Here is a 24,981-nt window from a genome sequence, read left to right on the forward strand (position 1 = left end):
TCGAATCCGGCTTCCTTGTGTATCATTGAGATTGTAAGGTAAAGTGTGCCCACTGCACACTGGAGTAGCCAAACTTGAGCGGAAAAATCAGAGTGGTTTGTCTTGATATTATGTGAGGACCTACTTAAAGACGTTATTCCGAGTTTTCATAAACGGACATGTTAGAGTATTTCATAGTATTACTCATTATATATATATTTATTCGTAGATGATTAATTATTATGCACATATTAGCTTAGGTTTCGACTTGATTATTCTGTATTCATTGTTAGTGAGATGTATAGTTAATTGAGGCATAAATAAAGAAACAATAGTTTTATTTCTTAGTCGTTGTAGTATAGATGAAGTTTGTGAGTACCTTCACTGGAAAAACTCTCATGAGGCTATAACTCGTCCGCTAGGGAATTCCTAGTGGTTTAAGGCCTTGTTGTATATGGTCAATGCAATCGCACTCGGCGAAACGAGAGTAGTTACAACTCCATTTTTGGTCACTTATTCTAATTTCTCATATTTGCTTGAGGACAAGCAAAATACTATTTGGGGGTGGTTTGATAAGAGCCCAAAACTGTAGTTTAAACCCCCTAACAATAATACTTTTAGACCAATTATACGAGTAATAAATAAGAGTTCATGCTGATTACGTGCTTTTATGTATTCCAGGCATTAGAGTCAATTATGTGTAGGAATGTGTCACTTTGGCGAGATAAAGGAGCCAGGGTTGGTTGCTAAGAAGTTCTGTAATTAAAGGCCAAGATTCAAGGATAAAAAGACTTTGTAAATCCCGGTCAAAGCTGAAAAGTCAAAGTCAACACGGGCAGAAACAGCACACAAAAGTCAGCAGAAATTCTGAAGACCGTATCTTTGGGATCAGACCTTGGAATTAGGCCTACCTTATGTCAAAACGACCGGCTCGGAAAGAGATTTCCAATGGTTAAAGCCTTGACCCAATCAGAGGAGCAAAAGTAGATGAAAAGTCTGTTGAAGGAAAATCCAACTGGAAAGACCTATGTGGACTGAAGAAATAGGGTTTTTGGCTAGATTTTCCGGCCCAAAACATGGCTCCTCAGCCCATGCACGAAAATGTGGATCTTGTCTCTTCCTTTTCAAGACACGAGACTTAACTCTTAAACAAGTAGAAAATTAGGTAGCCATTGGAGATATAGTTTTAGATCTAGATTTAGACTCTATTAATTAATTAGTTTTTTATCTTGTTTTAAATTCAGTTATTGAATTATTGTTATCGCTATTCATTAGATCAATAAAGTTAATTAGTTCTTCATAATCTAGTTTCATTTCATTAAATCATTGTAGTTTCAATTCATAGATTTAGTTATTTATCATTGTTAGTTTCAATTAAATCTTGCATGAGTAGATTTCCATTTAATTCAAATAAGCAAATTTAGAATCTTTATATTATGTCTTGTTTAAATTCAATTGGAAATGATAGTTTAATGACTCTAGGCTAAATCTCCATTAGAGGGGTTTGAGGAAGCCTTGATGAAAGCTTGATTGTTGTTAGCGTAGAATAGTTGTAATTTTCCATTCCAATCTAGAAAGTAATTAGTTCACCATGAGAATGGGTTTGATTGCTTCACATGCTAGATGTTAGTTAGTAGAGATTACCATGAACAACTAGGGATTAGAAAGAACCAATTGATATGCGAAAGCATTGCAATTCAGATTACGACGACTCTTCGCTAGTTAACACTACCAAAAAAACGGGTTTACCCGAGAGACGCCATATAGAATAACAGACGGCTTCTGTGTGTAGGAAGTTCCCTGCGCATTTTGTTTGTCGGGTATAATTTGGCCATCTGTTGGGTATAATCTGGGCATCTCCCTGGGTACCCAACGGTTCTACGAGAGTTATTAACTGTTGGCATATCTCTTCCAAATACCAGGCCCAACCAAACTAATTTCACTTCCTTCCTAAAATATTTGGTAAAACTAAAATAACAAAAAAAAAACCCCTAAAATTGTTATCCCTCTCTCACTCACACTTGTTGTTGTAGCCGCTTCAATCGCTCTCTCTTTCCCACTCCAAAAGGTACACCCACTCTATCCAATCTCAAAATGTCAATAATTCTCCCTCCCTCCAATTGGCCATCCGACATATGAAATTAGATTCATTATTTTTCAGAAATCTAGGGTTTTCACCCCTTTTATTTTTGTTTCGTAATTTCCGTTCATTTCAATCCAAATTTTTTAGAAATTTCGATATTGAAACTAATTTTGAAAATTTCCGCTCGAGCTTCAATTTGTAAAAATGGTTTACATTTGTGAAGACGAGACTCGGTACACGATTTCAGTCCAGGAAATTGAAGATAAGAACTGGTACGGTTATTATTTTCATTTTTTATTGCCTAATGTTTATATTATTTCTACTACAAATGATGTTAGTGTTAATTCTGAGAATGATTGTTCCAAACCGATTGTTTTAGTTACTAATGGTGATGGTATTGGTGCTATTGGACTTACTGTTCTTGTCGAGGCATTGGTTGGAGTGGGGCTTTTTAATGTTCATGTCTACACTCCTCAATTGTGGGTTTTCTTATGTTTTGTTTGATTTTATTTGTTTTTAGTATTTTGGGTTTTCAGTTGCTATTGATTTGATGCAGTGATCTATCAGTTTTGAAACAATGTAATGCGTTTATAGTGGGAACTTCACCTCTGAATTGGTTCCCATCACCTAGCTCAACAGGTTTGTCAGGTTTGTCAGGTTTGTCAGAGTACTTTTCAAGGTTTTTTAATTTCGATTTTGTGTGGTTTACAAAATTTGATAACAGTGATGCCTCTGGAATTTAACTAATGTAGGGAGCCATCACGAAGAGAATGATAGCAATAGAGGAAATGGCGTGCATGGATGTGCTTTGCAGTGATAAAACTAGAACTTTGACCCCGAACAAGCTCTCAAGAGACATAAATCTTATTGAGGTTAGGCGGATAATCTTTGCTAGTGGTTTGTTCTTTTCTAACCCCGACATACGCTCGAATATAGACTGATAGATCTGCATGATATTCTTTTGTTCAGATTTTCTTGAAGTCGTGTTAAAGGAAGTTGTGGATTTGGTACTTGTTTATCTCTTCTTTTTCATGTAAAGTACATTTTTGGTTTTTGACGAAGTTTTGTGATGTTTTGAGTGCAGGAAAACATACCCATTGAAGAAGTATTTGAGAATTTGAGATGTAGTAAAGATGGTTTAACAAGTGCTAGTCTTTGAAGAGAGATTAGTCATTTTTGTCATAACAAGTTAGAGGAAAAGAAGGTTTGTTTCATTGACACTCTTCTATATGCCATTTGTTTTATTCATTTTGCTTCAAAATTTGATCTTTATTTCATTTCTATGTGTTTATAGGAAAGTAAGTTTTTGAAGTTATTAGGCTTCATGTGGAACCCTTTGTCTTGGGTCATGGAAGCAGCTGCAATTATGTCTATAGCACTAGCAAATGGAGGGGTGAGCTTAAATTATGTGTTTTATGAAGTTGTTTGTTTGTTTTATGTGATTTTGTTCTGATTTTTAAAAATTGTGTTGCAGGGAAAGCCTCCTGACTGGTAGGATTTTGTGGGGATTATTACTCTACTTGTTGTTAACTCAACGATTAGCTTCATTGAGGAAAATAATGCCGAAAATGCCGTTGTAGCTCTTATGGCGCGTCTAGCCCCTAAGGCTAAGGTACTAGATTGAACAGATTTTGCTTATACAAGTTTTCTGTTTGCATTTAGTTGTTTTCTTCACTAATCTGTTTTAATTTTAAGTCGATCCGATAATTATAGCTGTTGTTTAGAATCTATTTTAAAGAAGTTATGAACACCATTGGTTTTAAAAGGCTTTTTCAAGCGAAATCTGCTTTTGGAAGCCGACTTTAGTTGTTTGGAGTTGGTATAGTTTTCAAGATTATGCCTAATGATGAGAAATTGAGTGTTGGGTTTAGATAAATAATAAACTAGAATTTGAGTGATGGGGTCATTTAGGTGAAAATAATGATATTTTAGGCTTGATAGTAGTAAGTCGCTGATATTCTAAGTGAAGAGTAAAAATAATAAGTTGAGTGGCGTTTTTTGAATTTGTTTCATTTCCATGTGGTATCTAAAATTGTTATGGGTTCATGAAACTAAAATAGGTACTTCGAGATGGAAAGTGGAACGAAGAAGATGCAATAGTTCTTGTTCCCGGAGATGTCATCGATTATAAAACTTGGAGACATAGTACCAGCCGATGCTCGCCTCCTCGAGGGAGACCCGTTAAAAATTGACCAGTGACTCTACTATCTAATGATCGTCCCTTTTAAAACTCATTATGCAATCGAGAATACCCTCCACCCTCTTAAAATTCTGATCCGTTCTCCTTTTGAATTTTCAGTCTTCTCTAACAGGGGAGTCCTTCCTCGTAACAAAGGGCCCGAGGAGATGGTGTTTACTCTGGCTCTACATGCAAACAAGGTGAGCTTGAAGCTGTTGTGATCGCCATCGGTGTTCATACCTTCTTCGAAAAGCTGCCCATCTTGTAGACTCCACAAATCAAGTTGGCCATTTCCAAAAGGTAAGTAATACAGAAAAAAGAAAATTTCTAGTTGAAGTGATTTATCTATATTCCTATTCACTTTTCTTCGTGCTAGTTTTATATATGTATATACACTACTTCTTAGGTCTTAACCGCTATTGGGAACTTCTGCATATGTTCCATTGCCATGGGAATGATTATAGAGATCATCGTCATGTATCCCATACAAGACCGAAGTATCGTCGAGAATTGACAACCTCTTGATGTCGCTTATTGGAGGAATTCCCATTGCAATGCCGACAGCTTTGTCGGGCCACAATGGCAATTGGTTCCCATCACCTAGCTCAACAAGTTTGTCGAGTACTTTTCAAGGTTTTTAATTTTGATTTTGTGTGGTTTACAAAATTTGATAACAATGATACCTCTGAATTTAACTAATGCGCAGGAGCCATCACGAAGAGAATGACAAAGAATAGAGGAAATGGCGGGCATGGATGTGCTTTGCGTGATAAAACCGAACTTTGACCCCGAACAAGCTCTCGGTGAACAGAAATCTTATTGAGGTTAGACAGATAATATTGCTTCTGGTTTGTTCTTTTTCTAACCTAACATACGCTCGAATATAGACTGATAGATCCGCATGATATTCTTTTGTTCAGATTTTCATGAAAGGAGTAGACTCAGATAGCGTCGTTCTGATGGCAGCCAGAGCTTCTCGTGTGGAGAATCAGGATGCAATAGATGCTGCTATAGTTGGAATGCTGGATGATCCAAAGGAGGTAAGTGGACGAACCATCTTATTGTGAAAAAGATTTTTATTTTTATTTTAAAATTTTATTTGTAGTTTATTACCTCTGTTCTTTTCCCCATATTTTCTTTTGGCTGACTTGTCCCTTTCTCCTCCTGCCAATAGGTGCGAGCTGGTATTCGTGAGATTCACTTCCTTTCATTCAATCCGACTGACAAGCAAACAGCTTTAACTTATATTAACAAAAGGCAAAATGCATCGTGTCGATAAGGGTGCACTGGCGAGTAAATTCGCCTACCCACGATTTATTTTGGCTCTATATTGTTATTTTTTGATTTTGTGACTCTTTGATTTTGTGATTTTCTTCACTATCTGGATCAATTACTTGATTTTATTTATTTATTTTTGTTCTTTTTTTTACTTGTGTCAGGTGATCAGTTGGCAATAGCAAAGGAAACAGGTCGCCATCTGGGAATGGGAACAAATATGTACCCTTAATCTGCTCTACTAGGTCAGAACAAGGATGAATCAATTGCAGCCTTGCCTATTGATGATCTAATAGAGAAAGCTGATGGTTTTGCTGGTATCTTCCCTGGTATGGTTCACTATCATCGTATAAGGTGTCAAATTGTCTTATGGGGCTTAAAGTTTGCGTCTCATTGCGTTTTATTGTTTTAGAACACAAATATGAGATTGTGAAACGCTTGCAAGCGAGGAAACATATATGTGGAATGACTGGTGATGGAGTGAATGATGCTCCCGCCTTAAGAAGAAGGTCGACATTGGAATAGCAATCGCCGATTCAACCGATGCGGCTCGTAGTGCTTTCCGACATTGTCCGACGAACCCCGCCTAAGTGTCATCATCGGTGTTGTATTGACCAATAGAGCAATCTTCGGAGGATGAAAAACTATACGGTAATTTTTATTCGCTTCATGGTCTAGTATGGATTAGCTATACTTTACATTTATCCTTTCACCGCAATTTGATTGCCGTTTTTGGTTTTTTTGGATAGTAAATGAAATGAAAACTAGATCATGTTTTGTGTTTTCTTTTCTTGATAACGTTTTTGGTGGTTGCAGATATATGCAATTTCCATTACAATTCATATTGTGGTAAGCTTCCTAGTAGTCTTAGGGTTATTCACTTGCATCATTTGAGTACTGTAATCTGGAAAAAGAGTAGGCATACTAGATAGGAGTCTTTTTAGATTTCTATCATCAAGTTGTACAGTTCTTGCCTTCTCACCATGATTTTCATTTGACAGTTTGGTTTCATGTTGCTCGCTCTTTTGTGGAAGTTTGATTTTCCACCTTTCATGGTGCTCATCATTGCAATCCTGTGTCATGTGTTGAAGATTGAGCATTGCCAGATGGATTGGAGAAATGTCATATTAGGCAAGGCTCAACAGGAAAGGCGATTTCTAGTCGATTTACTTTCATTCATAAGAAATTATGTTTCCCTCCATGATCAGTAGGTAGATTTCTATTAGAGGCATATCAAATACCTCTCCCAAGAGACGTTACTAGTAATCTTGTGATAGTCAAGTGATCTAGTGGCCCATGTCAGAGATCCAAGCTGGTTAGACATTCAATGGTGGTGTTACTATGTGCTTTAGAGCTGACCAGTCCTAATTTTGAATTTCAGCATGTTGCTAAACAATTGGTGCTTAGTCATTGCTAGGGTACTAGAGATTACTAGGACTGGTTGCTAGACAGATGGTGTGGTGCTGATTTTTGGTTTCTGAAGGAAGTAATATGTATAGTTAGTGAACGACATGTCTTATTCTTGTTTTTTTTTATGAACACATTGTTTCTTTATGAATACATTAGCGTTTGTAGCATTTCAGTAGGAACTTGCAAGAATGTAATTGGTGCAGGAAAGAATGTAATGTTGGGATACCTGAAACAATTATTATAAGAAATATTTTTTTTTTTAAATAAAGAACTAATACCCGACGGATAAAAACTGTCTAATAGCAAACTACCCGACGGCTAGTAGCTGGCATATCCGACGTCTGGTGATAGCTGGTCTAACCGACGGTTCATAACAGCAGAACTATCCGACGGTTTTTAACAGTAGGAATATCCGATGGTTTTTAGCAGCAGGAATATCCGACGGTCTTTGACAGCAGCAACTATCCGACGGTTTTTGACAGCCGGCATATCCGATGGTTATTAACAGTAGGAATGTCCGTCGGCAAAGATCTTCAACCCCGACGGCCTGTTTTGACCAATAAAAACCGTCGGAAGCCTATGCCGACCGAGCATTTTCTGACGGCCTTGTGGCAGTTTTGGTCTGTCGGGTAATACCTTTTGCGACAGCCATAGTCAGTCGGGTAAAGTCGTTCTTTTTGTAGTGTAATTAAGTCAAGTTATGGTGGAAGCAATCCCCCCTAATTCTTTAACTAGTATCAATTTAGCATTTCATAGTTGAGTTATTCATATCTTGTTAGTATAATTTGCATCGTAGTATAAATTCCCACCATTACTCTCATTAACTTTGGCTAGGACTGATAATATATAAAAAATTTGAATGTTAAAGAACTAGGAGTGGAACGAATCTTTTACTCCACTCTATTTCGATAGATTTGAGAGTATAATAATCTTTGATAAATTAGTCCTCGTAAAGTTTTAGTTTTACTTGCGTTTGAGTCTCGTTACTTATTCGTAGGTAAAACTAGCGTTTTTACTATTATCAATTATGTAGGTGATCTAGATAGACGACGATCGACTACTGGTTATGTGTTTATGATGCATGGTGTACCGGTTAGTTGGAGGTCTATCCTATAGGCTACATAGTATATGGCAGTGAAAGAGACTCTATGGCTTCGAGGTCTTCTAGATGATATGTGTATTAAGCAGAACAATGTTACTTTGTATTGTGATAGTCAAAATGCTATTCATTTGGCGAAGAACCAGGTTCATCATGCTCGGACCAAGCATATTGATGTCTATTATCATTTTGTGTGGGATGTAGTTGAGGATGGTGATACAGCACTTGAGAAAGTGGACACCCATGACAATCCTGCTGATATGCTGACGAAGGTTGTCACCGGAGTTAAGTTCCAACACTGTTTGGACTTGCTCCAAACCCTACATGTTTGATTAGATCCCTTTGTGGGCATCGCCCTTCGGGGCGGTTGACGGCGAGTTTCGGGATGTTGATTTGAAGACTAGTGCTTCTTGATGGATGTGTTCGGCTTGGTCTTATGTGTTAAAACCTCACCAAGGTGGAGAATGTAGAGAAAAAGGGGTTGTTCATTTTCTGTAAGGTGCAACCTATGCCCTAGTTGGCTTATAGCATAGTATGTGCGTGCTCCCTTGGAGGATTTGTACTTTAGCCAATTTTTTGTATCGAAGTTAGTGGAATTTTGTGTACAAACTTTCGTAGGCGCACTCGCGCTCATCTATGCCTAAGGCAAGGCGCGACTCGCGGTCATCTACGCCTAAGGCAAGGCACGACTCACGCTCCACCGCATTCTCAAACACATTGATCTTTTTCGGTCCAGTATAAAAACACAAGTTTTTTTTTCTAATTAAACATAACCTAACCAATACTAGAACAGAGACAGAGATTGTAAGAGTGTATTCTAAGTGAGTGTTTGAGTGGTCATTCTTTGTGAGTGAATTGAAAGCTCTTGTAATCTGTTACTTTGTGCATCTAGTAAAGCTTGGAACTCGTCGGTGGACGTAGGCACATTGCTGAACCACGTTATATTTGTTATATCTGTGTCTTGTGGTATGTTCTTTTTTACATTAGTCTCTTTACTTTATATGCTTGTTAGTTGATATTGAGAAGTGTTGGGATAGTACTTGGAGGGTGTTGAAGTTTTATCTTGATAGAAGGATCAATCATTGTGTAGGGTTGATCTATTTGAAGTAGATAACATTATTTCCGCTTTATAGTTATTCACAACAGATAGTGTCATCCGGTGGTTCTCTCATTCACATTCAGTGCAAGTCCTCTGCTTCATGATAATAGCAAGGCCTAGCTTGCTTATGATTAACTGCTGAACTTCATGAACAATTTGTTGATTATAATGGAAAATGCCATTTTTTGCCATTTGCCTATAACCTCTTTTTACATGAAAATAAATGCTTGGTCATCATCTAAAGTTACCTATATAGAATCCATGAGCAACAGTTGGACCCACTGCATGAAAAATCCCAAAGAACCTTATTTAGAGGTCAACCCAAAGTCCCATAGAAGTTATATATCATATCTAGTCTCTGGAGTTTATATTTGATGTTGTTATCTAGTTTTTTTTTAAGTTCTAGAAAAGGACACTTGTTTTGCACTAGTGAGTGTAAACAAAGAAAGGTTGAGAGTGATGGAGGGGTGGTTTGCACCACTGTGTTTTTTTTTATTAGTAAAGAATTTTATTAATATCAATCAAAGAAGGTTACATATTGTTCGCACCACTTTGTTGATATGTTAGTTGTCTATAAAAGGGAGGAGAATGTTTCGACCCCCACCTACATGGCGAACGTCCATTAGTAGGGATCTCTATTTTTATTCTTTTAATCGATAGGGATAAAGCCCAATTTGCAATATCATGGATCAATGTACAGGCCCATTAACTCATGTGTCTAAGGCTGAACCTTAGCCACATGGCTTGCCACTAACGTACATTAATTTATGTCCAGATTCATTTCTTATCAAAGAGATAATTATCAGTTGAGAGTTATATTCAATTACAATTACTTAAGCTACAATAATACTTAAGCTACAAGGAGTCTCTCCTCTACCTATATAAATACCAAACTATTTTTTATATAGAACTACATTCTTGAGACTTGATCCCATCGATAATTTGGGTACGTACGTAGGCAACCGAAAGGTATAGTCCCATCATTCTCCCGATCACTATCACTTTTCTAACTACTTTTCTACATTCTTCATCTCTTTCGTCACCACTTAGTGGTTTGATCATATTTGGTCGAAACGTAATTGGCGCCGTCTGTGGTTCTTATTCAAAACCGACAATCACATTCTACAAAAGTTATGATGAATACTAGACGAGCCTAAGTTCTAGATGCACTTACTGACGATCATCGCGCATGTGAGGTTCAAGGTCAACCTGGCAGTATCGGACTACTCCCTCCTATTCCTTTTCAACACCCGATTGCACGCGACCCGGCTACCGTTCTACCGATGCGCCAAATTATTCAGCACGAAGTTATTGCCTCTTACGATTCTCCGTCATCTGTTGTGGATAATGTCAATCATATGTCTCGAGGAACAATTCTTCAAAATTTCAAGAGTGTACAATAAACATAACAACTACTACAAAGTCGTCTGAAACAAACCATTCCTCTCGAAGATGATGTTGTATCTGTCACACCACAACGTAACACACGCCAACGACATCACAATGTGTGGGATCATTTAAGTGGTGAGGATGAGATTCACAATGTTCACAACAGTCATCACCGAGTTCCAAATAATGGGCGCATAATTTCCCCAGCTCTGCCAAGAAACAGCCGACCCGACAATCATGCTGTCGGTAGGCAAGGTAATGCTACTACCCATCAGACCGCACCCCACGGTCTTACATATTCTTGGCAAGTCCTGAGGAATTCGTGTGGAAAACAGAATAATGGTTGCTCTCATTATCAAAACTGTATCGATCATTCTTATGTCAAACACAGTACTCGATAAGAAAAACGTCAATACCTAATTGTCATTACCTCTTGGGGGCGATGGCTTGCAATACTTATTGGATATTTCAACTAATTGTTAGATTTACACCGAAGGTTCGCATAATAAGTTTGGCGCCGGTCTTGGTTTTGTCATCTTGAAGTTGAATGAAAACATAATTGAGAGGTCTCTATGTTTGGGTTTTGCTGTTTCAAATAATGTGGCCGAGTACGAAATGGTCATTTGCGGTATGCACACAACTCTTCAACTGGGGGCGACTAACTTATGATTGATTATTCTAAGTTAGTCGCTAGCCACTTTGAATGATAATATGCGGCTCGCGATGATAGAATGGTCATTTATTTGGACTTAATTCAATGAATTGCATGAAAATTTTCATCTATCAGTATTGTGGAGTATCCACATTATGATGTAAGACATCCTGATTCTATCGCATACTTATTTGTGAAAATCAAGTCATCGCTACCAAGACAACACTGGATTAACCACTTATGATGTCAAATGATTCCAACGAGCTTGGCACTGATAATGTATCTTTATCTACCGACGACGATCATGCAGCTGTCGATGCTTCAATTTGGAATTCATGATGACCAAAAACTCTATCATAGCGACACAAGTCTCAATCCTATCCTTCGTTAATTGGGCAGAACGAACGATTTACTAGGCCTTGAAGAAATTCATTCAGGACTATGTGAACACCACTCCCGGGGGCGAAGTCTCGCTCACATAGCAATGACCCAATGGTATTGGTGGCCATGCATGCCAAAGGGTGTTACGCGTTTGTCCAAAAAGTGTGTGCCTTGTCAAAAATAGAATATATGATATGGGTCAAACTTTCCACGATGAAGCGTCATCCAATCCATAAACCTTGGCCATTTGTGAAATGGGGCCTTGACATTATTGGTTTATTTCTGCCATCCCCTGGCAGTGTTCATTTCTTGCTCGTCGCAACAGATTAATTTACTAAGTGAGCGAACAAAATAGACAAGTTGAACGAAAAACCAGACAAAAATTTGTTAGTCTGTTTCCAGTTCAATAGTTTCTTTACCATTATTTTCTTTACACTTTTCGAGATTTGGTGATCAATAAAGTATTTCTTTCACTTCAGTTCTAATGGTATAATTTTGTTTCCATCGCAATATTATTATCGCTACGAAAAATCTGACGAAGTTACCACATTTAGCTTCATCAGTCTAATGTTTGAACGCTTTTACGTTCGTTTAGTTTGTTACTATCGCTACGACAAAATCAGACGAAGTTACCACGTTTAGCTTCGTCAGTCTAAGTTTGAACGCTTTTACGCTCGCTTAGTACGTTACTATCGCTACGAAAAAATCTGACAAAGTTATCACGTTTATCTTTGTCAGTCTAAGTTTGAACGCTTTTACACTCGCTTAGTATGTTACTTTCGCTATGAAAAAATCTGACGAAGTTATCACGTTTAGCTTTGTCAGTCTAAGTTTGAACGCTTTTACGCTCGCTTAGTTCGTTACTATCACTACGACAAAATCTGACGAAATTACCACATTTAGCTTCGTCAGTCTAAGTTTGAACGCTTTTACACTCGTTTAGTACGTTCACTACAAGAAAAAAAGGCTTTATATCACTGTTAAAAATAGTGACAAAGCCAGCCTTTTGTCACTGTTTTTTTTTTTTCCCCAAAACCGTGACGGAGTGAGGGTCATTTTTTTTTCCAAAACTGTCACAAATACACTTTAAAGAACAGTCACAAAAAAGCTGAAAACAGTCATAATATAACCACCTTTTAGTGACGGTTTTTACTGAATAGTGATAAAAGTTATCCATAACCGTCATCAAAAGTAACCCTTTTATACCTGTTTTCACAAAACCGTGACAAATGGCTAAAATTTTTACAAAAAAAAATAAAAAACAAAAATTCACTGAATTGGTTATGCACTTCATATCTCTATTAAATGCTTATACACCTTAAAAAAAATCTTAACATACATAATCCATTAAATTTCCAAATATCATTCACAAACACTAATTCCATTGAACCAATCAAATCCAAACTAGACTTAGATAATTGTTACATATATTTAAATAAAAATTAAAATGAAACATCCCAAAAGTTTTAAAAAAAAAAAAAAAAAAAAAAAAAAATCATCTTAGCCCGCCGGAGTCGTCACATGAATTTAAACACACTTATCGTTCGTTTTGAGCATAGTCCTCAACACGTTCTTGGATGAAGCCAACAAACTCGTATCCTTGCTTCTCAGCGTAGTACACTTCTAACATGACTATAATACTCCGGAGTACTCACAAGGTGGGGACTACTCTTAGTATAGCTCCTTCCACAACTTGCTTATGATATTCAATCCCTCCTGTAAGTAAAACAATTAGTGAGCTCAAGTCAAAACTTCTATATAGTGTAGAAATTACAAGGCAATACCTTGAACCATTTTAGAAGATTCTTGTTTGAATCAAACAGATTAACAAGTGCGAATTTCAAAATATAGAGAAAACAACGAATAATTTCAGTGGACTGAGAAAAGGTTAAAGAAAATATACCTTCAGCAAGTCACCGGCCACAATCATTATAACGGTTCTCATCCTGAAAAAGCTCCATGTTAGTGAGGCGAAAAACAAGGGAACAAATAAAAAAATCATTCATAGCCTAGTTATCACAAGATATAAAACTTAATATTGCAACAATCAACTCACCACCTAAATCATAATGAAAACGTGTTGCTGCAAGAACCAACCGAACACCAGAAATCATAATGGGTGTCTTAAGATTTACTAAACAGGTGTGGTCAGGGATAAAGAGAGCCATGGGACTCATTGCAGCAGTAATGAACTCTAACTTTAACGGTTTGGCTACTTAGGACAACAAGGAAAACTCAAGCATATATATATATATATATATATATATATATATATATATATATATATATATATATATATATATATGGTGTGAAAGTGCATAACATATGGAATGAAAGGAACTGCCGACTGTTTGGAGGGGGACATAGTGTTGATGTAGTGTGTACTGACATTCTTACCAAAACCTATACAGGAACTAACTCATACTAGTGCTACAAAAAACCTTATTACCTCCCAACACAATGTATATGGAACAAACCACCTGCAGGCACTATGAAAATAAATGCAGGCAAATATATTAACTCAAATGGAACAGGTTATGGTGACCTAATTGGAATCCATAATGGCGAGACTATCTTCATGTTTTGTGTAAGCTAAGATGCAAGATGTTGACTATTTTAATGAAATGTTACCCAAGGTTCTATCTTAATTCACTACAAGCAAAGTGGCTCATTCGCAAACACGTGAGCTGTCTTTTTGGCTTGAAATTGTACAAGGCAGTCTGCATGGTTGAAATAATTGTGAGTTTGTAAGCTAGCTATATATGTAAAAGACTAGTCGACAACCTAAAACTAACCAGTCGACAACCTACAAGTCTACCAACCTGGTTTCATTGATAAACAAGTAATCAATTCTCCTTTTGAATTCATGATACATAAGTGTATTTCCCTTCGTATAAGGACTTAGCTATGAACCTATAGAAAATATAAGAGAATGAAAGCCGCACTTGAGTCTTGTCAAAACTATAAAAAGTACGCTATGCAATAGAGAAGACTGATTTCGTTGAGGTTCTGGCATACTTAGCAACATAAGTTTTTCCTAATTATACTAAATTGCAATAGCTCCTTCGCTAAACCTAATGCTACCCTCCTCACTTCTAAGTTGATAAAGTTTCCCTATCAGTTTTGTTACCGTAACTAAAGCTATTAACAAAAGGTTTATTTTCTAATCAAGTTGTCAGTGGTATTCCAATAGGTAGGCACTACAATGCAAAGACTTAAACTTTGGTTAGCTGAAATGTATGTACTTCTAAAAGTGCGGTAGTCTAGGCATATCAAAATTTGGAATAAGGCAACACATAGTAAAGCATCTCCAATGGAGTGCTCCTGCGACTCGAGGATTTACTATAGGTTTCATAAGTAGAAGCCTGTGTAAAACCAAAACCCAAGAAAACTTTTGTTAACCTGAATGAAAGTAAGTAGTTCTAAAATTAAAGCATCTAGGCAAAAAAATTGAAAGCGTGGAACAGCCCGCAAAGAATATTGCAACCACAATGAAAGCATCTCTAATGGACTGCTCTTAATGATCACCGATAAGGGCGAGGGAGTATGAGAAGACTGCATAGCAATAACACTCTTGCTTTCGGGGAGTAGCTAATGGTATAACAGAGGTCGATCAGATTTATATTCGGACTTCGATATGTTGTTAATTACAATTTGCTTGATAACATTAAAGTTCTTATTAGCATACAAGGCTCCCGTTACTAAGTGTAGCTGAATAAGACCACATCTTTGTCCACTCAAATTGTGCACATGGGAATGTAATGCATATCCAACAAAGTTGTTGTTGCGTAAGACTCCCGTTACTAAGTGCGTTATTGAATAAGACCACATACTGGTCCACTCAAATTGTGCACATGGGAATGTAATGTATATCCAACAAAGGGTTTGGAGTGGTTAGATTAATTCTTATAACACCGACTAATCGAGAACAAGACAAATCAAACCAATTTAAGATAGGGGGGGGGGGGGCAACTACAAAATTGAACCCAATGATAACATCAATTACTCGATCAAAATCGTAAGGCCAAAAAGACGAGCCGAGTTTACTTTGCTAAGCATTCAATTAAAAGAGATTTTATATTTCCAGAATTATCAAACCTGATACCATTTTAAGACCAAACCACCCTCCAAAAAACTAGTTTAGTCAGTTACCCACACACACAAGAACAAACAAGATAGACAAATAATACAGGATCCAAAGAAACGCAGACAACCAAAAATAGTATAATAAGTATCACTATTTTTGTTGTCAATTTCCAGTAATACAGTTGGACTCAAAACTCTTAGTAGGAAAAAAGGAAGAACACAAATGTACTTAACCACCATTAATAAATTAGACCAAACCATTGTGTACTAACCACTATAGACCAAGACATTATAGGAAAGTAAGAATCAAGAAAAACAAACCTGCTGTGCAAGCACACAAACACGCAATTTCAGATCTGGAGAATACCTTTCAGGTCATTGACGCAAACCACGCCAAACAATAGTGCAAGCACGAGCAACACCTACAAACTTTTAGTAGACTTTGTTATCACTCCAATTTCCGTTAATACCACCAGTGTAGGGCTACAAAGCTGTACATAAAACAATGCTATACTTTATTAGTTCATACTTGTATTGTTGATTGAGGTGCACACTATGGATCTATAAAGCGGAACAACTACACGGATGGTCGAAATAGATAGGTCTGTGCTAGTAGTGTGCATCCTAGAACCTCATGTATTGCAGAAGACCATGGCTACTAATGACAAAGTAAAGAAATATTTTATAGGCTTAGCTTCAAGATGTAGATTGTAAGCAATAGAAGGAAATTACCCCTCACTTGTTTTGGGAATGCAAAAATGATGGATGCCACCTCTTCATTCTCTAAGGAAACTCCTCGAACAAATGGCTGTGACATGACTCATCTTTTTTTATAGAGAAATCAAAGTTCGAAAAATGAGATTCTTAATAAGAAAATTGCAACAATTCTTTTCTTAGGGCATCTCCAATGGAGAGTGGAAAAATCCACCTCCACATAGGCTCTACATAGGCGCCATTAGGATTATACACTCTAGAGAAATCCCAAATACATAAAGTGAATATTTACTATTTGTGGCTTTTCCAATGGTAGGTGGAGGCAAATGTGTAAAAATAGATAGCAACGGACTTAAACTGTCACAGCCCATTCAAAATAATGTAAAATAACGGTTTGGTCCGTCGCAAAAGCTTAAAACAAATAGTGGTCCACTTTCAAACGTCACTCAAAGCAACGTCCGTGTTTTTAACAATTTTAAATCACTGAGCGACGGACTTAGACCGTCGCAAACAGAAAAATAAAGCTTCAAACGTGTGTTGAAGTGACGTCCGAGTTTTTAAGTTAAACAGACGTTATTTTAAGTGACGTTCGGGCTTTTTATTAACTAATAGCGAGAGGGGGAATTCCCCACCCTCTCTATTAGCTAATACACTATTACCTACGGTATAACACTCCTATTGGAGAGAGTTTTTTTATATTTGGGGTGTAAAATTTCCACTCTATACGGTTTACACCCCCCATTGGAGATGCCCTAAGCAAAATACAAAACTGAGAATGCTTATGAATAAAAATGTCGTCAACAGAAAAAAGTTATGAAGGAAAGCTTACTTAGTGGACAGTTCGTTTGAGGGAGGGATAACAGTTTTTGGGTTATTGCTTATTTTCTTTCCAAAAAGTTAAGCGTGGAAAGTGAAATTAGTTTGGTGGCCTGATATTTGGAAGAGATATGCAGAGAATAAACCTGCAATAGGGGAGTATGACATCACTGGCTCAGATTTGGTTTCGAGCATGGAGGAGGAGGGGCAAAATTTGGTTTCAAGAAGAGAGGATTTGAGCTATCCACCGAAATTAATGGAGTGAAACACTCGGCAACAGCAATTAGCTACAAAGAAAAGCGGCTGTGAGAGAGAAGAGAATGAAACATGTGGGAGATTGAACATTTGTTTTGTGTGAAGAGGAGCACGTACCTCGTACCTAGAAGTGTTTGAAGGAAGTGGGCTATCTTTCTAAGCAATTACTTTTTAGTGGACTTATTTTTAGTCGCGAGGAGTACCGAAAATTAAATCGATCTTCTAACTTTCTAAGCAATTACAAATAATCTTTCACATATGTGGCCTTTTCTAGAAAAAAGGCCACATATGTAATTACAAATAATCTTTCACATATGTGGCCTTTTCTAAGCAATTACTTTGTAATTACTTTCTAAGCAATTACAAATAATCTTTCACATATGTGGCCTTTTCTAGAAAAAAAAAGATTTGTGACAATTCTAGAGTCGACAGTCACAAAAACTATTTCAAAATAGTCACAAAAGCCCATTTATGCCATTTGTGACCATTTTGAACACAACAGTCACAAATAACATTTTAAAACAGTCACTAAAATCCTTTTTTTATTATTGGTGGGGGGGGGGGTTGGGAGAATAGTTACAAATAATCTTTCACATATGTGGCCTTCTCTAGAAAAAAAATATTTGTGATAATTCTAGAGTCGACAGTCACAAAAACTATTTCAAAACAGTCACAAAAGCCCATTTATGTCATTTGTGACCATTTTGAACACAACAGTCACAAATAATATTTTAAAACAGTCACTAAAACCCTTTTTTTACTAGTGGTTACTATCGCTACAATAGAATCTGGCAAAGTTACCACGTTTAGCTTCGTTAGTCTAAGTATTGAATGCTTTGACGCTCGCTTAGTTCGTTAGTATTGCTACGACAAATCTAACGAAGTTACCATGTTTAGCTTCGTCAGTCTAAGTTTGAACGCTTTTACGCTCGCTTAGTTCGTTAGTATTGCTACGACAAATCTAAAGAAGTTACCATGTTTAGCTTCGTCAGTCTAAGTTTGAACGCTTTTACGCTCGCTTAGTTCGTTAGTATTGCTACGACAAATCTAACGAAGTTACCATGTTTAGCTTCGTCAGTCTAAGTTTGAACGTTTTTACGCTTGCTTAGTTCGTTAGTTATTATCGCTACGAAAATATCTGACGAAGTTACCACGTTTAGCTTCGTCAGTCTAAGTTTGAACGCTTTTACGCTTATTTAGTACTTTACTATCGCTACGAAAAAATCTAACGAAGTTACCACGTTTAGCTTCGTCAGTCTAAGTTTGAACGTTTTTACGCTCGCTTAGTTTGTTACTATCGCTACGACAAAATCTGACGACATTACCACGTTTAGCTTCGTCAATCTAAGTTTGAACGTTTTTACGCTCGCTTAGTTCGTTACTATCGCTACGATAAAATCTTTGCCAAATTCACTTAACATTGGGGGCGTTTTTCTCTACATGGGGGCATCTCGTTCTATTCTATTTCAACTATGTAAATCAACAACACTGTCAGTTTTCCGCAGGTACGTTCTCTGACACAACAACAATATTCAATAGCAAACCCATACTTTATTTTTATTTTCATCACAAGAATTTTTAGCTCTATGGTATTACGTTCACACAATCACATAATCATTGGTTTGGGAAAATCCAATGGTTTCTTATTAGTTTTTTGCTTATACAACTCGTACAACTCTTTCCGTTTCAAGTGAAAATATCTGCCAGTTTCGTTATTTTTTCTAAGGCATTGTGCAGATTTTTCAACGAGAAATTTTCCGAGTGAAAATTTTCGACAGTTTCGTTACTTTTTATAAGACATTGTGTCGATCTTTCTCTGAGAAATTTTCAGAGCGAAAATTTTCGACAGTTTCGTTATTTTTTCTAAGGCATTGTGCCAATCTTTCTACGAGAAATTTTCCGAGCGAAAATTTTCGACAATTTCGTTATTTTTTCCAAGGCATTGTGCCGATCTTTCTACGAGAAATTTTTCTAGCAAAAAATTTCGACAGTTTCGTTATTTTTTCTAAGGCATTGAGCCGATTTTTCTGAGCGAATATTTCCGAGCGAATTGAACATTTCCAACAGTTTCATTATTTTTTCTACGGCATTGAGCCGTTTTTTTTAAGTGAATCTTTTCGAGCAAATTGAAACTTTCCGACAACTTGGTCATTTTTTCTACGCATTGAGACCTTTGCGTTCAAATTTTTTTTCGCATACTTTTCGCCACATTATCTTTTGCAAGCATCATTGTTTTGTCCTCATTCCAATTATTCTTTTCCTGCCATATATCAATATCAATCAATAGCAATACAGTCAGCTCCAATTCTTTAGACTTTATGTTTTTCCTCCGGATTCAATTAACTTCACTTTGCTTTTCTAGTTGTTCCGTCATTGAATGCCTTGTTAACTTCTTGCAATTAAATAGCGCGCCCCACCACCAATTCTTTTTTTTTTTTTTTCTTCTGTGTTAACGTAGATTGTGTTTCAACAGTCCTCGATCAATATGCTCGCCCTCTCTCTCCCGATTAATAAAAGAGATTACAATATCTTTAGCATTTACTTTGATTTCGTCAAAGACCAGATCACGGAAGCAAATAAAGCCAACATCTTTAAGTGAAGGTAACGATCTCCTAGTAATAAAAAAAAACGATCGAGATAATGGAAAACGCGAAGCCACCTTACCATAACTTTATGATTATTCCACCTTTGCACGAGTTCTTTCAACATGTATTCATCGTGCTTTTCTTGTATAGATTGTAAAACTGTCTCAGCAATATAGTCCTCAAACACCGTTTTGTACCGGTCGTGCAGTTGCTCAGAGTAATCATGAGGAGGTCTCTGTATGCACATGTTGTAGATAGTTGTGTAAAGCGTCATATAATCTCCCGAGTTGAATTGTGATTCAAGAACCCCTACAAGAATATTTTTCAGCTTTGTGACCCCCTTCTGCATTAATTCCCATCCTTCCTCTAATTCGATAACTTTTCTTTCACTTTGAGGCGCCATGATTGAAATCTTCGTCAGCATACCTCTTTAAAAACATATAAGGAATACAACCACGATATATTTCTAATGAGACAGCCATGGAAACTTCTTTAAAACAAAAAAAGAACAGATGGTTTTTATTGATACGAGATGGAGGGCAGGGTTATAGGGGCCGGGTGTGTAGTGTGCTTTCTACAGACCGGATTTGGAAACGCAGCGCAGATCTTTGTCTGTTTCTAATTTGAGTTGTTTTCATGTTCAAGACTTCAAGTATGGTCAAGGTTGATTCTATTATTAAACTCCAATTCCGTATACTTCCCCACTTTAACTCTTTTTATTCTTTTGTCTTATTTCGATTACCAACCTAGGTCACTAGATACTTTTAGCCGCCCACTGGATCTTTTGTCTGACCATGCTTCAAACTACGCTAAATCATTGACCCACCCATTTTTCCAATCCCTTTTTCTATTTCTAGTTTACATGTTTTACGTGGAAGTTTTACAATTTTATGTTGTTTGCATTCATAATAATAGGCCTCCCAATTATTTCGTTCAGATTGATTTACGTATATTATATTTATCGACATTATATTTTCACATATAAACTATTCGTTTAAATTCATACCACTTATGGTTATTCATTCCGCTTACTCTTTTCTCATTAATTTTTCACGTTGATTTTCTTCTCTTTTTTGCCATATGAACTTTCTTCGTATGCTAAAGAGGGGGCGGTGTTTCGACCCCCACCTACGTAGTGAACGTCCATTAGTAGGGGTTTCTATTTTTATTCGTTTAATCGACAGGGCTAAAACCCAATTTGCAATGCCATGGATCAATGTACAGGCCCATTAACTCATGTGTCTAAGGCTGAACTTTAGCCACATGTCTTGCCACTAACGTACATTAATTTATGTCCAGATTCGTTTCTTATCAAAGAGATAATTATCAATTGAGAGTTATATTCAATTACAATTACTTAAGCTACAAGAATACTTAAGCTACAATGAGTCTCTACTCTACCTATATAAATACCAAACTATTTTTTATATAGAACTACGTTCTTGAGACTTGATCTCATCGATAATTTGGGTACGTACGTAGGCAACCGAAAGGTACAGTCTCATCATTCTCCCGATCACCATCACTTTTATAACTAATTTTCTACGTTATTCATCTCTTTCGTCACCACTTAGTGATTTGATCATATTTGGTCGAAACAGAGAGCATCTATTGGAAGTAGTCAAGGATAAAGAGTTCGCAATATAGACACGAGAGAACGATGGGAATGTAAAAAGCACTCAAGGGGCATGGAAAAAAAACGAACATAGACATGAGAAGGTCATAGATGAGCCGATCATCGAAGCCACCATAGGCAATCCATCAGTGAGAAATTTGAATGCAGGTAACAAATTTGCTGCCCTTGCAAATGATAGAACACTAGTTGCTATCTCTGATATTGTTCAAGCTACTACAATAAGAGAATGTGCTATTGGCATAGAAACTCAACAAGATAGTTTACATTTTCTCCAAGACAAGCACCACCAAATGTATGAAGCTCTTGTGATTTGTGAATACAAGTGAGGATGAATGCTCAAATACTATCGATGGTGAGGTTAGTAGAGAGAAAGAGAATGAGTTCTTCAATGACCACATTATTCTTGTTACAAACCAAGTTGAAGGCACTCATCCTTAAGATTTTGTTGAGGTTACTTCTTAAATTTTGGTAGGAACACCTCTGATTAATGGAGATGAATGGAGAACTATTGAGAAGAAAAAGAAAACTAAGAAGCACGTTCAACAATCTCTTGATGAAATCAATGATCCCACTCTCGCCATGATTAAGAAAGTTTCCTCTTTGGCTAGGAAAAAGGTGAAGCATCTTGATGGTTATATTAACGAGATTTTGGATGAGTGAATGGGTAAGACATTTGCTTGCATCCATTGTGGAACCTTCTTCTGAGAGTTTGATAAGGCCCAAAAGCATGTTTCGAAAGATCACCCAGCCTTGGCAAAACAATTCTCGAAAGGAAAGTTAGGTGGAATGAGGTACTTCTAGTAATAGTGTACTTTGAATAGATTTGGTGTTAGGCTTGAGGCCTTAGAACTTGCGTTTTTGTCGAACCTCCTTCTAATGACTATACTCTTAGGGAAGGTATGTATGAGGATGATCCCTTAGGAACTCCATATGTAATAAGTTGATTATCAATAAAATAGGTGGGGGTCAGCCTTAACCCCAGGCCAACTTAACTTTTCAAAAAAAAAAAAAAAAAAAGTTCGCAACATACCAACAAGACAGTGGTGTAACAACTTCATGAACAATTTGTTGATGCTGTTACCCAGCTTGGTGGACTTGACAATAAGTTTTTTTTGTTTTTTATTCTACTCAAGTTGATTCTTCTCAAATCGATTTGTTAGCCTCTGTTTTTTCTTGATTTTGAACTCTACCTTGTTGAATTTTGTCAAATTGTTAATTTAGTTCACTTTATATATGTAGATTTTTTTAATTGGTCATTGATTTTTCTTAGTTGGTTTGTTTGAACCTTTGGACTTGTTACATTTTCCCCAAATTCCGTATGTGAACCTGTGTCCATTATTTGTGAAGTACAACTGTTTGCTATCCAATAATACCAGGATATGTGAAAGCATGACTACTAGCCATATTACACATATACCGTATTCTGCAAATATTTGACAGCTACTCGGGTATATGAAGGTGCGCTTATGTTAGTGACATTCTATGACATTCTTTCTCGGATGTTTAGTATCTCAGATTATCTATTAACATTTCTCCATTAGAAATGAAGTCTAGCCATGAAGTCTAGATTAGTTAAAACTATGTAAGCGTGTGGATATGTTTTCTTAAACATCTAATCTTTTACTCATAATGAAATATATGGTGGTGAGCTAACGTGCATTAACTTTGACTTCAGCATTGGGTGGTACGCGGAAGAAGAGACCTTGGCAGATATATAGTTGAATGTCCTGATCTATTTAATCCACTATACTGCGTAGTCCGATGTGTAAATTTCTTTGGTTTCTATGTGTTGGAGGGGCACTTGAGCATTGTGGCTCATCTTATAGAGAATAGTGTTGATCCTGTTGGATTAATCAACATTGCAATGTCGCTACTTTGCTTGTTGCTTTACATTATATTTAGGGATTTTGTAATCGACTCAGTATGTGTAATAGACTAAAATGATACTTGCTAAAACTCCAAGATGGTTAATGACATCCTCAATTTCTGATTTTGTTTTTGTTTTTATGTTTTTACAGTTCATTCTCCAAGATGATTAATTATATTTTAGATTTTTCTTTACTAATTTATGTAGTAAGATCACGTCCATTTGGTAATCCACAAAAACAGCTTTGTAGCATTTCTAAAGTGTTGCGATAGCTCAATTCATAACACTTTCTCTAGATTTTGTATTCGGGTATCATCGGAAAACACAAATGAACTCAAAGCAAAATTGTATTTGGCACTTGGGACGGTTTTCTTTAAGGCCCAAATGGTAAGCAAAACCTTAAAGTATATGTACTTAGCTAATTTCATTTATAAACAATACATTGGCTTTCTTTGAACTAAATATATACAACCTTCTTACATTTTATTTCAGCTCCTGGAATAGAAATTGGAACTGACTTTTATAACAAATACAAGATACGGTGAGTGAAATCACTTCATTCAGGAGCGAGGATTAAATTAACTGAATGAGGTGGCTGTCTTTGGTTTCCTAAGTTTTGTTTTTTTTCCCCAAATACAGGAAGATAGGATATTGCTAAAAATAAATTTTCAAAATTTCTGCTCATTATGAGTGTAGGAAGATGTGATATTGCTAAAAGATATGGATCAAGATGCTTATAGAATGTCCATATCATGGAGTAGGATCCCCGCCAAGTATGTTTCACCTCTCTAACTTCATAAATGGGTGTGGATGCTTATAGGATGTCTATATCATCATGGAGTATGATCTTGCCAAGTTGTATAATAATATGATGTCCTATATGAGGTACTCTTGGTATTGCATAAGAAAACTATTATTGAATTTGCATTATGATGAGCATTTCAAAGCGATGGAACTACAATTGAACTTGGAATAGCTCAACAATCTTTATTCGATACGCAGCAAACTTTGGTTGCAAAAAAGAGCTACATAAACATTTTTTTGGTTGTAGAAATTTTCATAATTTTGGAGTAAAATATATCGAAGCTTAAAAAAATGCATCTGAAGTGTTCTCTTGATAATTGATGGATGATAATTCTTTGGTCCAAAAGAGTGAAGAGTGTTTGTGTGAATTATTATTATACTTATTTTTGTGGCACTTTATTGATACCATCAAACTTAACCCTTTCAACATTAGTGCAATATTGGAAGAACTTTGTCGTACTATTTCTTCTTCTGAACTTTGTTTTGCAATGTGCTTGCAGAAACATTGATAATAGATAAATCTACTATAATAAATAAGGAAAAAGGTGGAATAAGATGGAATATTTGAGCATTTTATTGTAAAGTTCAAAGTGTGTTAGAAGCTTCAAGTTTGGAAAGAGAATGTTATTTGAAAGACATACTCTTCTTCCATCCATTTGATTATTAGATTAT

General features: G+C 36.4%; 1 long non-coding RNA gene and 2 pseudogenes across 1 annotated transcript; 1 reads left to right on the forward strand and 2 right to left on the reverse strand.

Annotated features, from left to right (window-relative positions):
• Positions 1 to 2,266: 2,266 nt before the first annotated feature.
• LOC147503866 (ATPase 11, plasma membrane-type-like) lies at positions 2,267 to 7,076 on the forward strand (annotated as a pseudogene).
• Positions 7,077 to 12,908: 5,832 nt separating this feature from the next.
• Positions 12,909 to 17,541, reverse strand: LOC147503867 (uncharacterized). The gene is made up of 4 exons (XR_015220281.1): positions 17,176 to 17,541; positions 16,000 to 16,123; positions 13,450 to 13,492; positions 12,909 to 13,262 (listed from the first exon to the last, which is right to left on the reverse strand). It is a non-coding gene; the product is annotated as an uncharacterized LOC147503867 (long non-coding RNA).
• Positions 17,542 to 19,596: 2,055 nt separating this feature from the next.
• Positions 19,597 to 20,405, reverse strand: LOC147503868 (cullin-1 pseudogene; annotated as a pseudogene).
• Positions 20,406 to 24,981: the final 4,576 nt, after the last annotated feature.

This window comes from Coptis chinensis, chromosome 4 (genome assembly GCF_015680905.1).
Source record: "Coptis chinensis isolate HL-2020 chromosome 4, ASM1568090v1, whole genome shotgun sequence".
NCBI lineage: Eukaryota > Viridiplantae > Streptophyta > Magnoliopsida > Ranunculales > Ranunculaceae > Coptis > Coptis chinensis.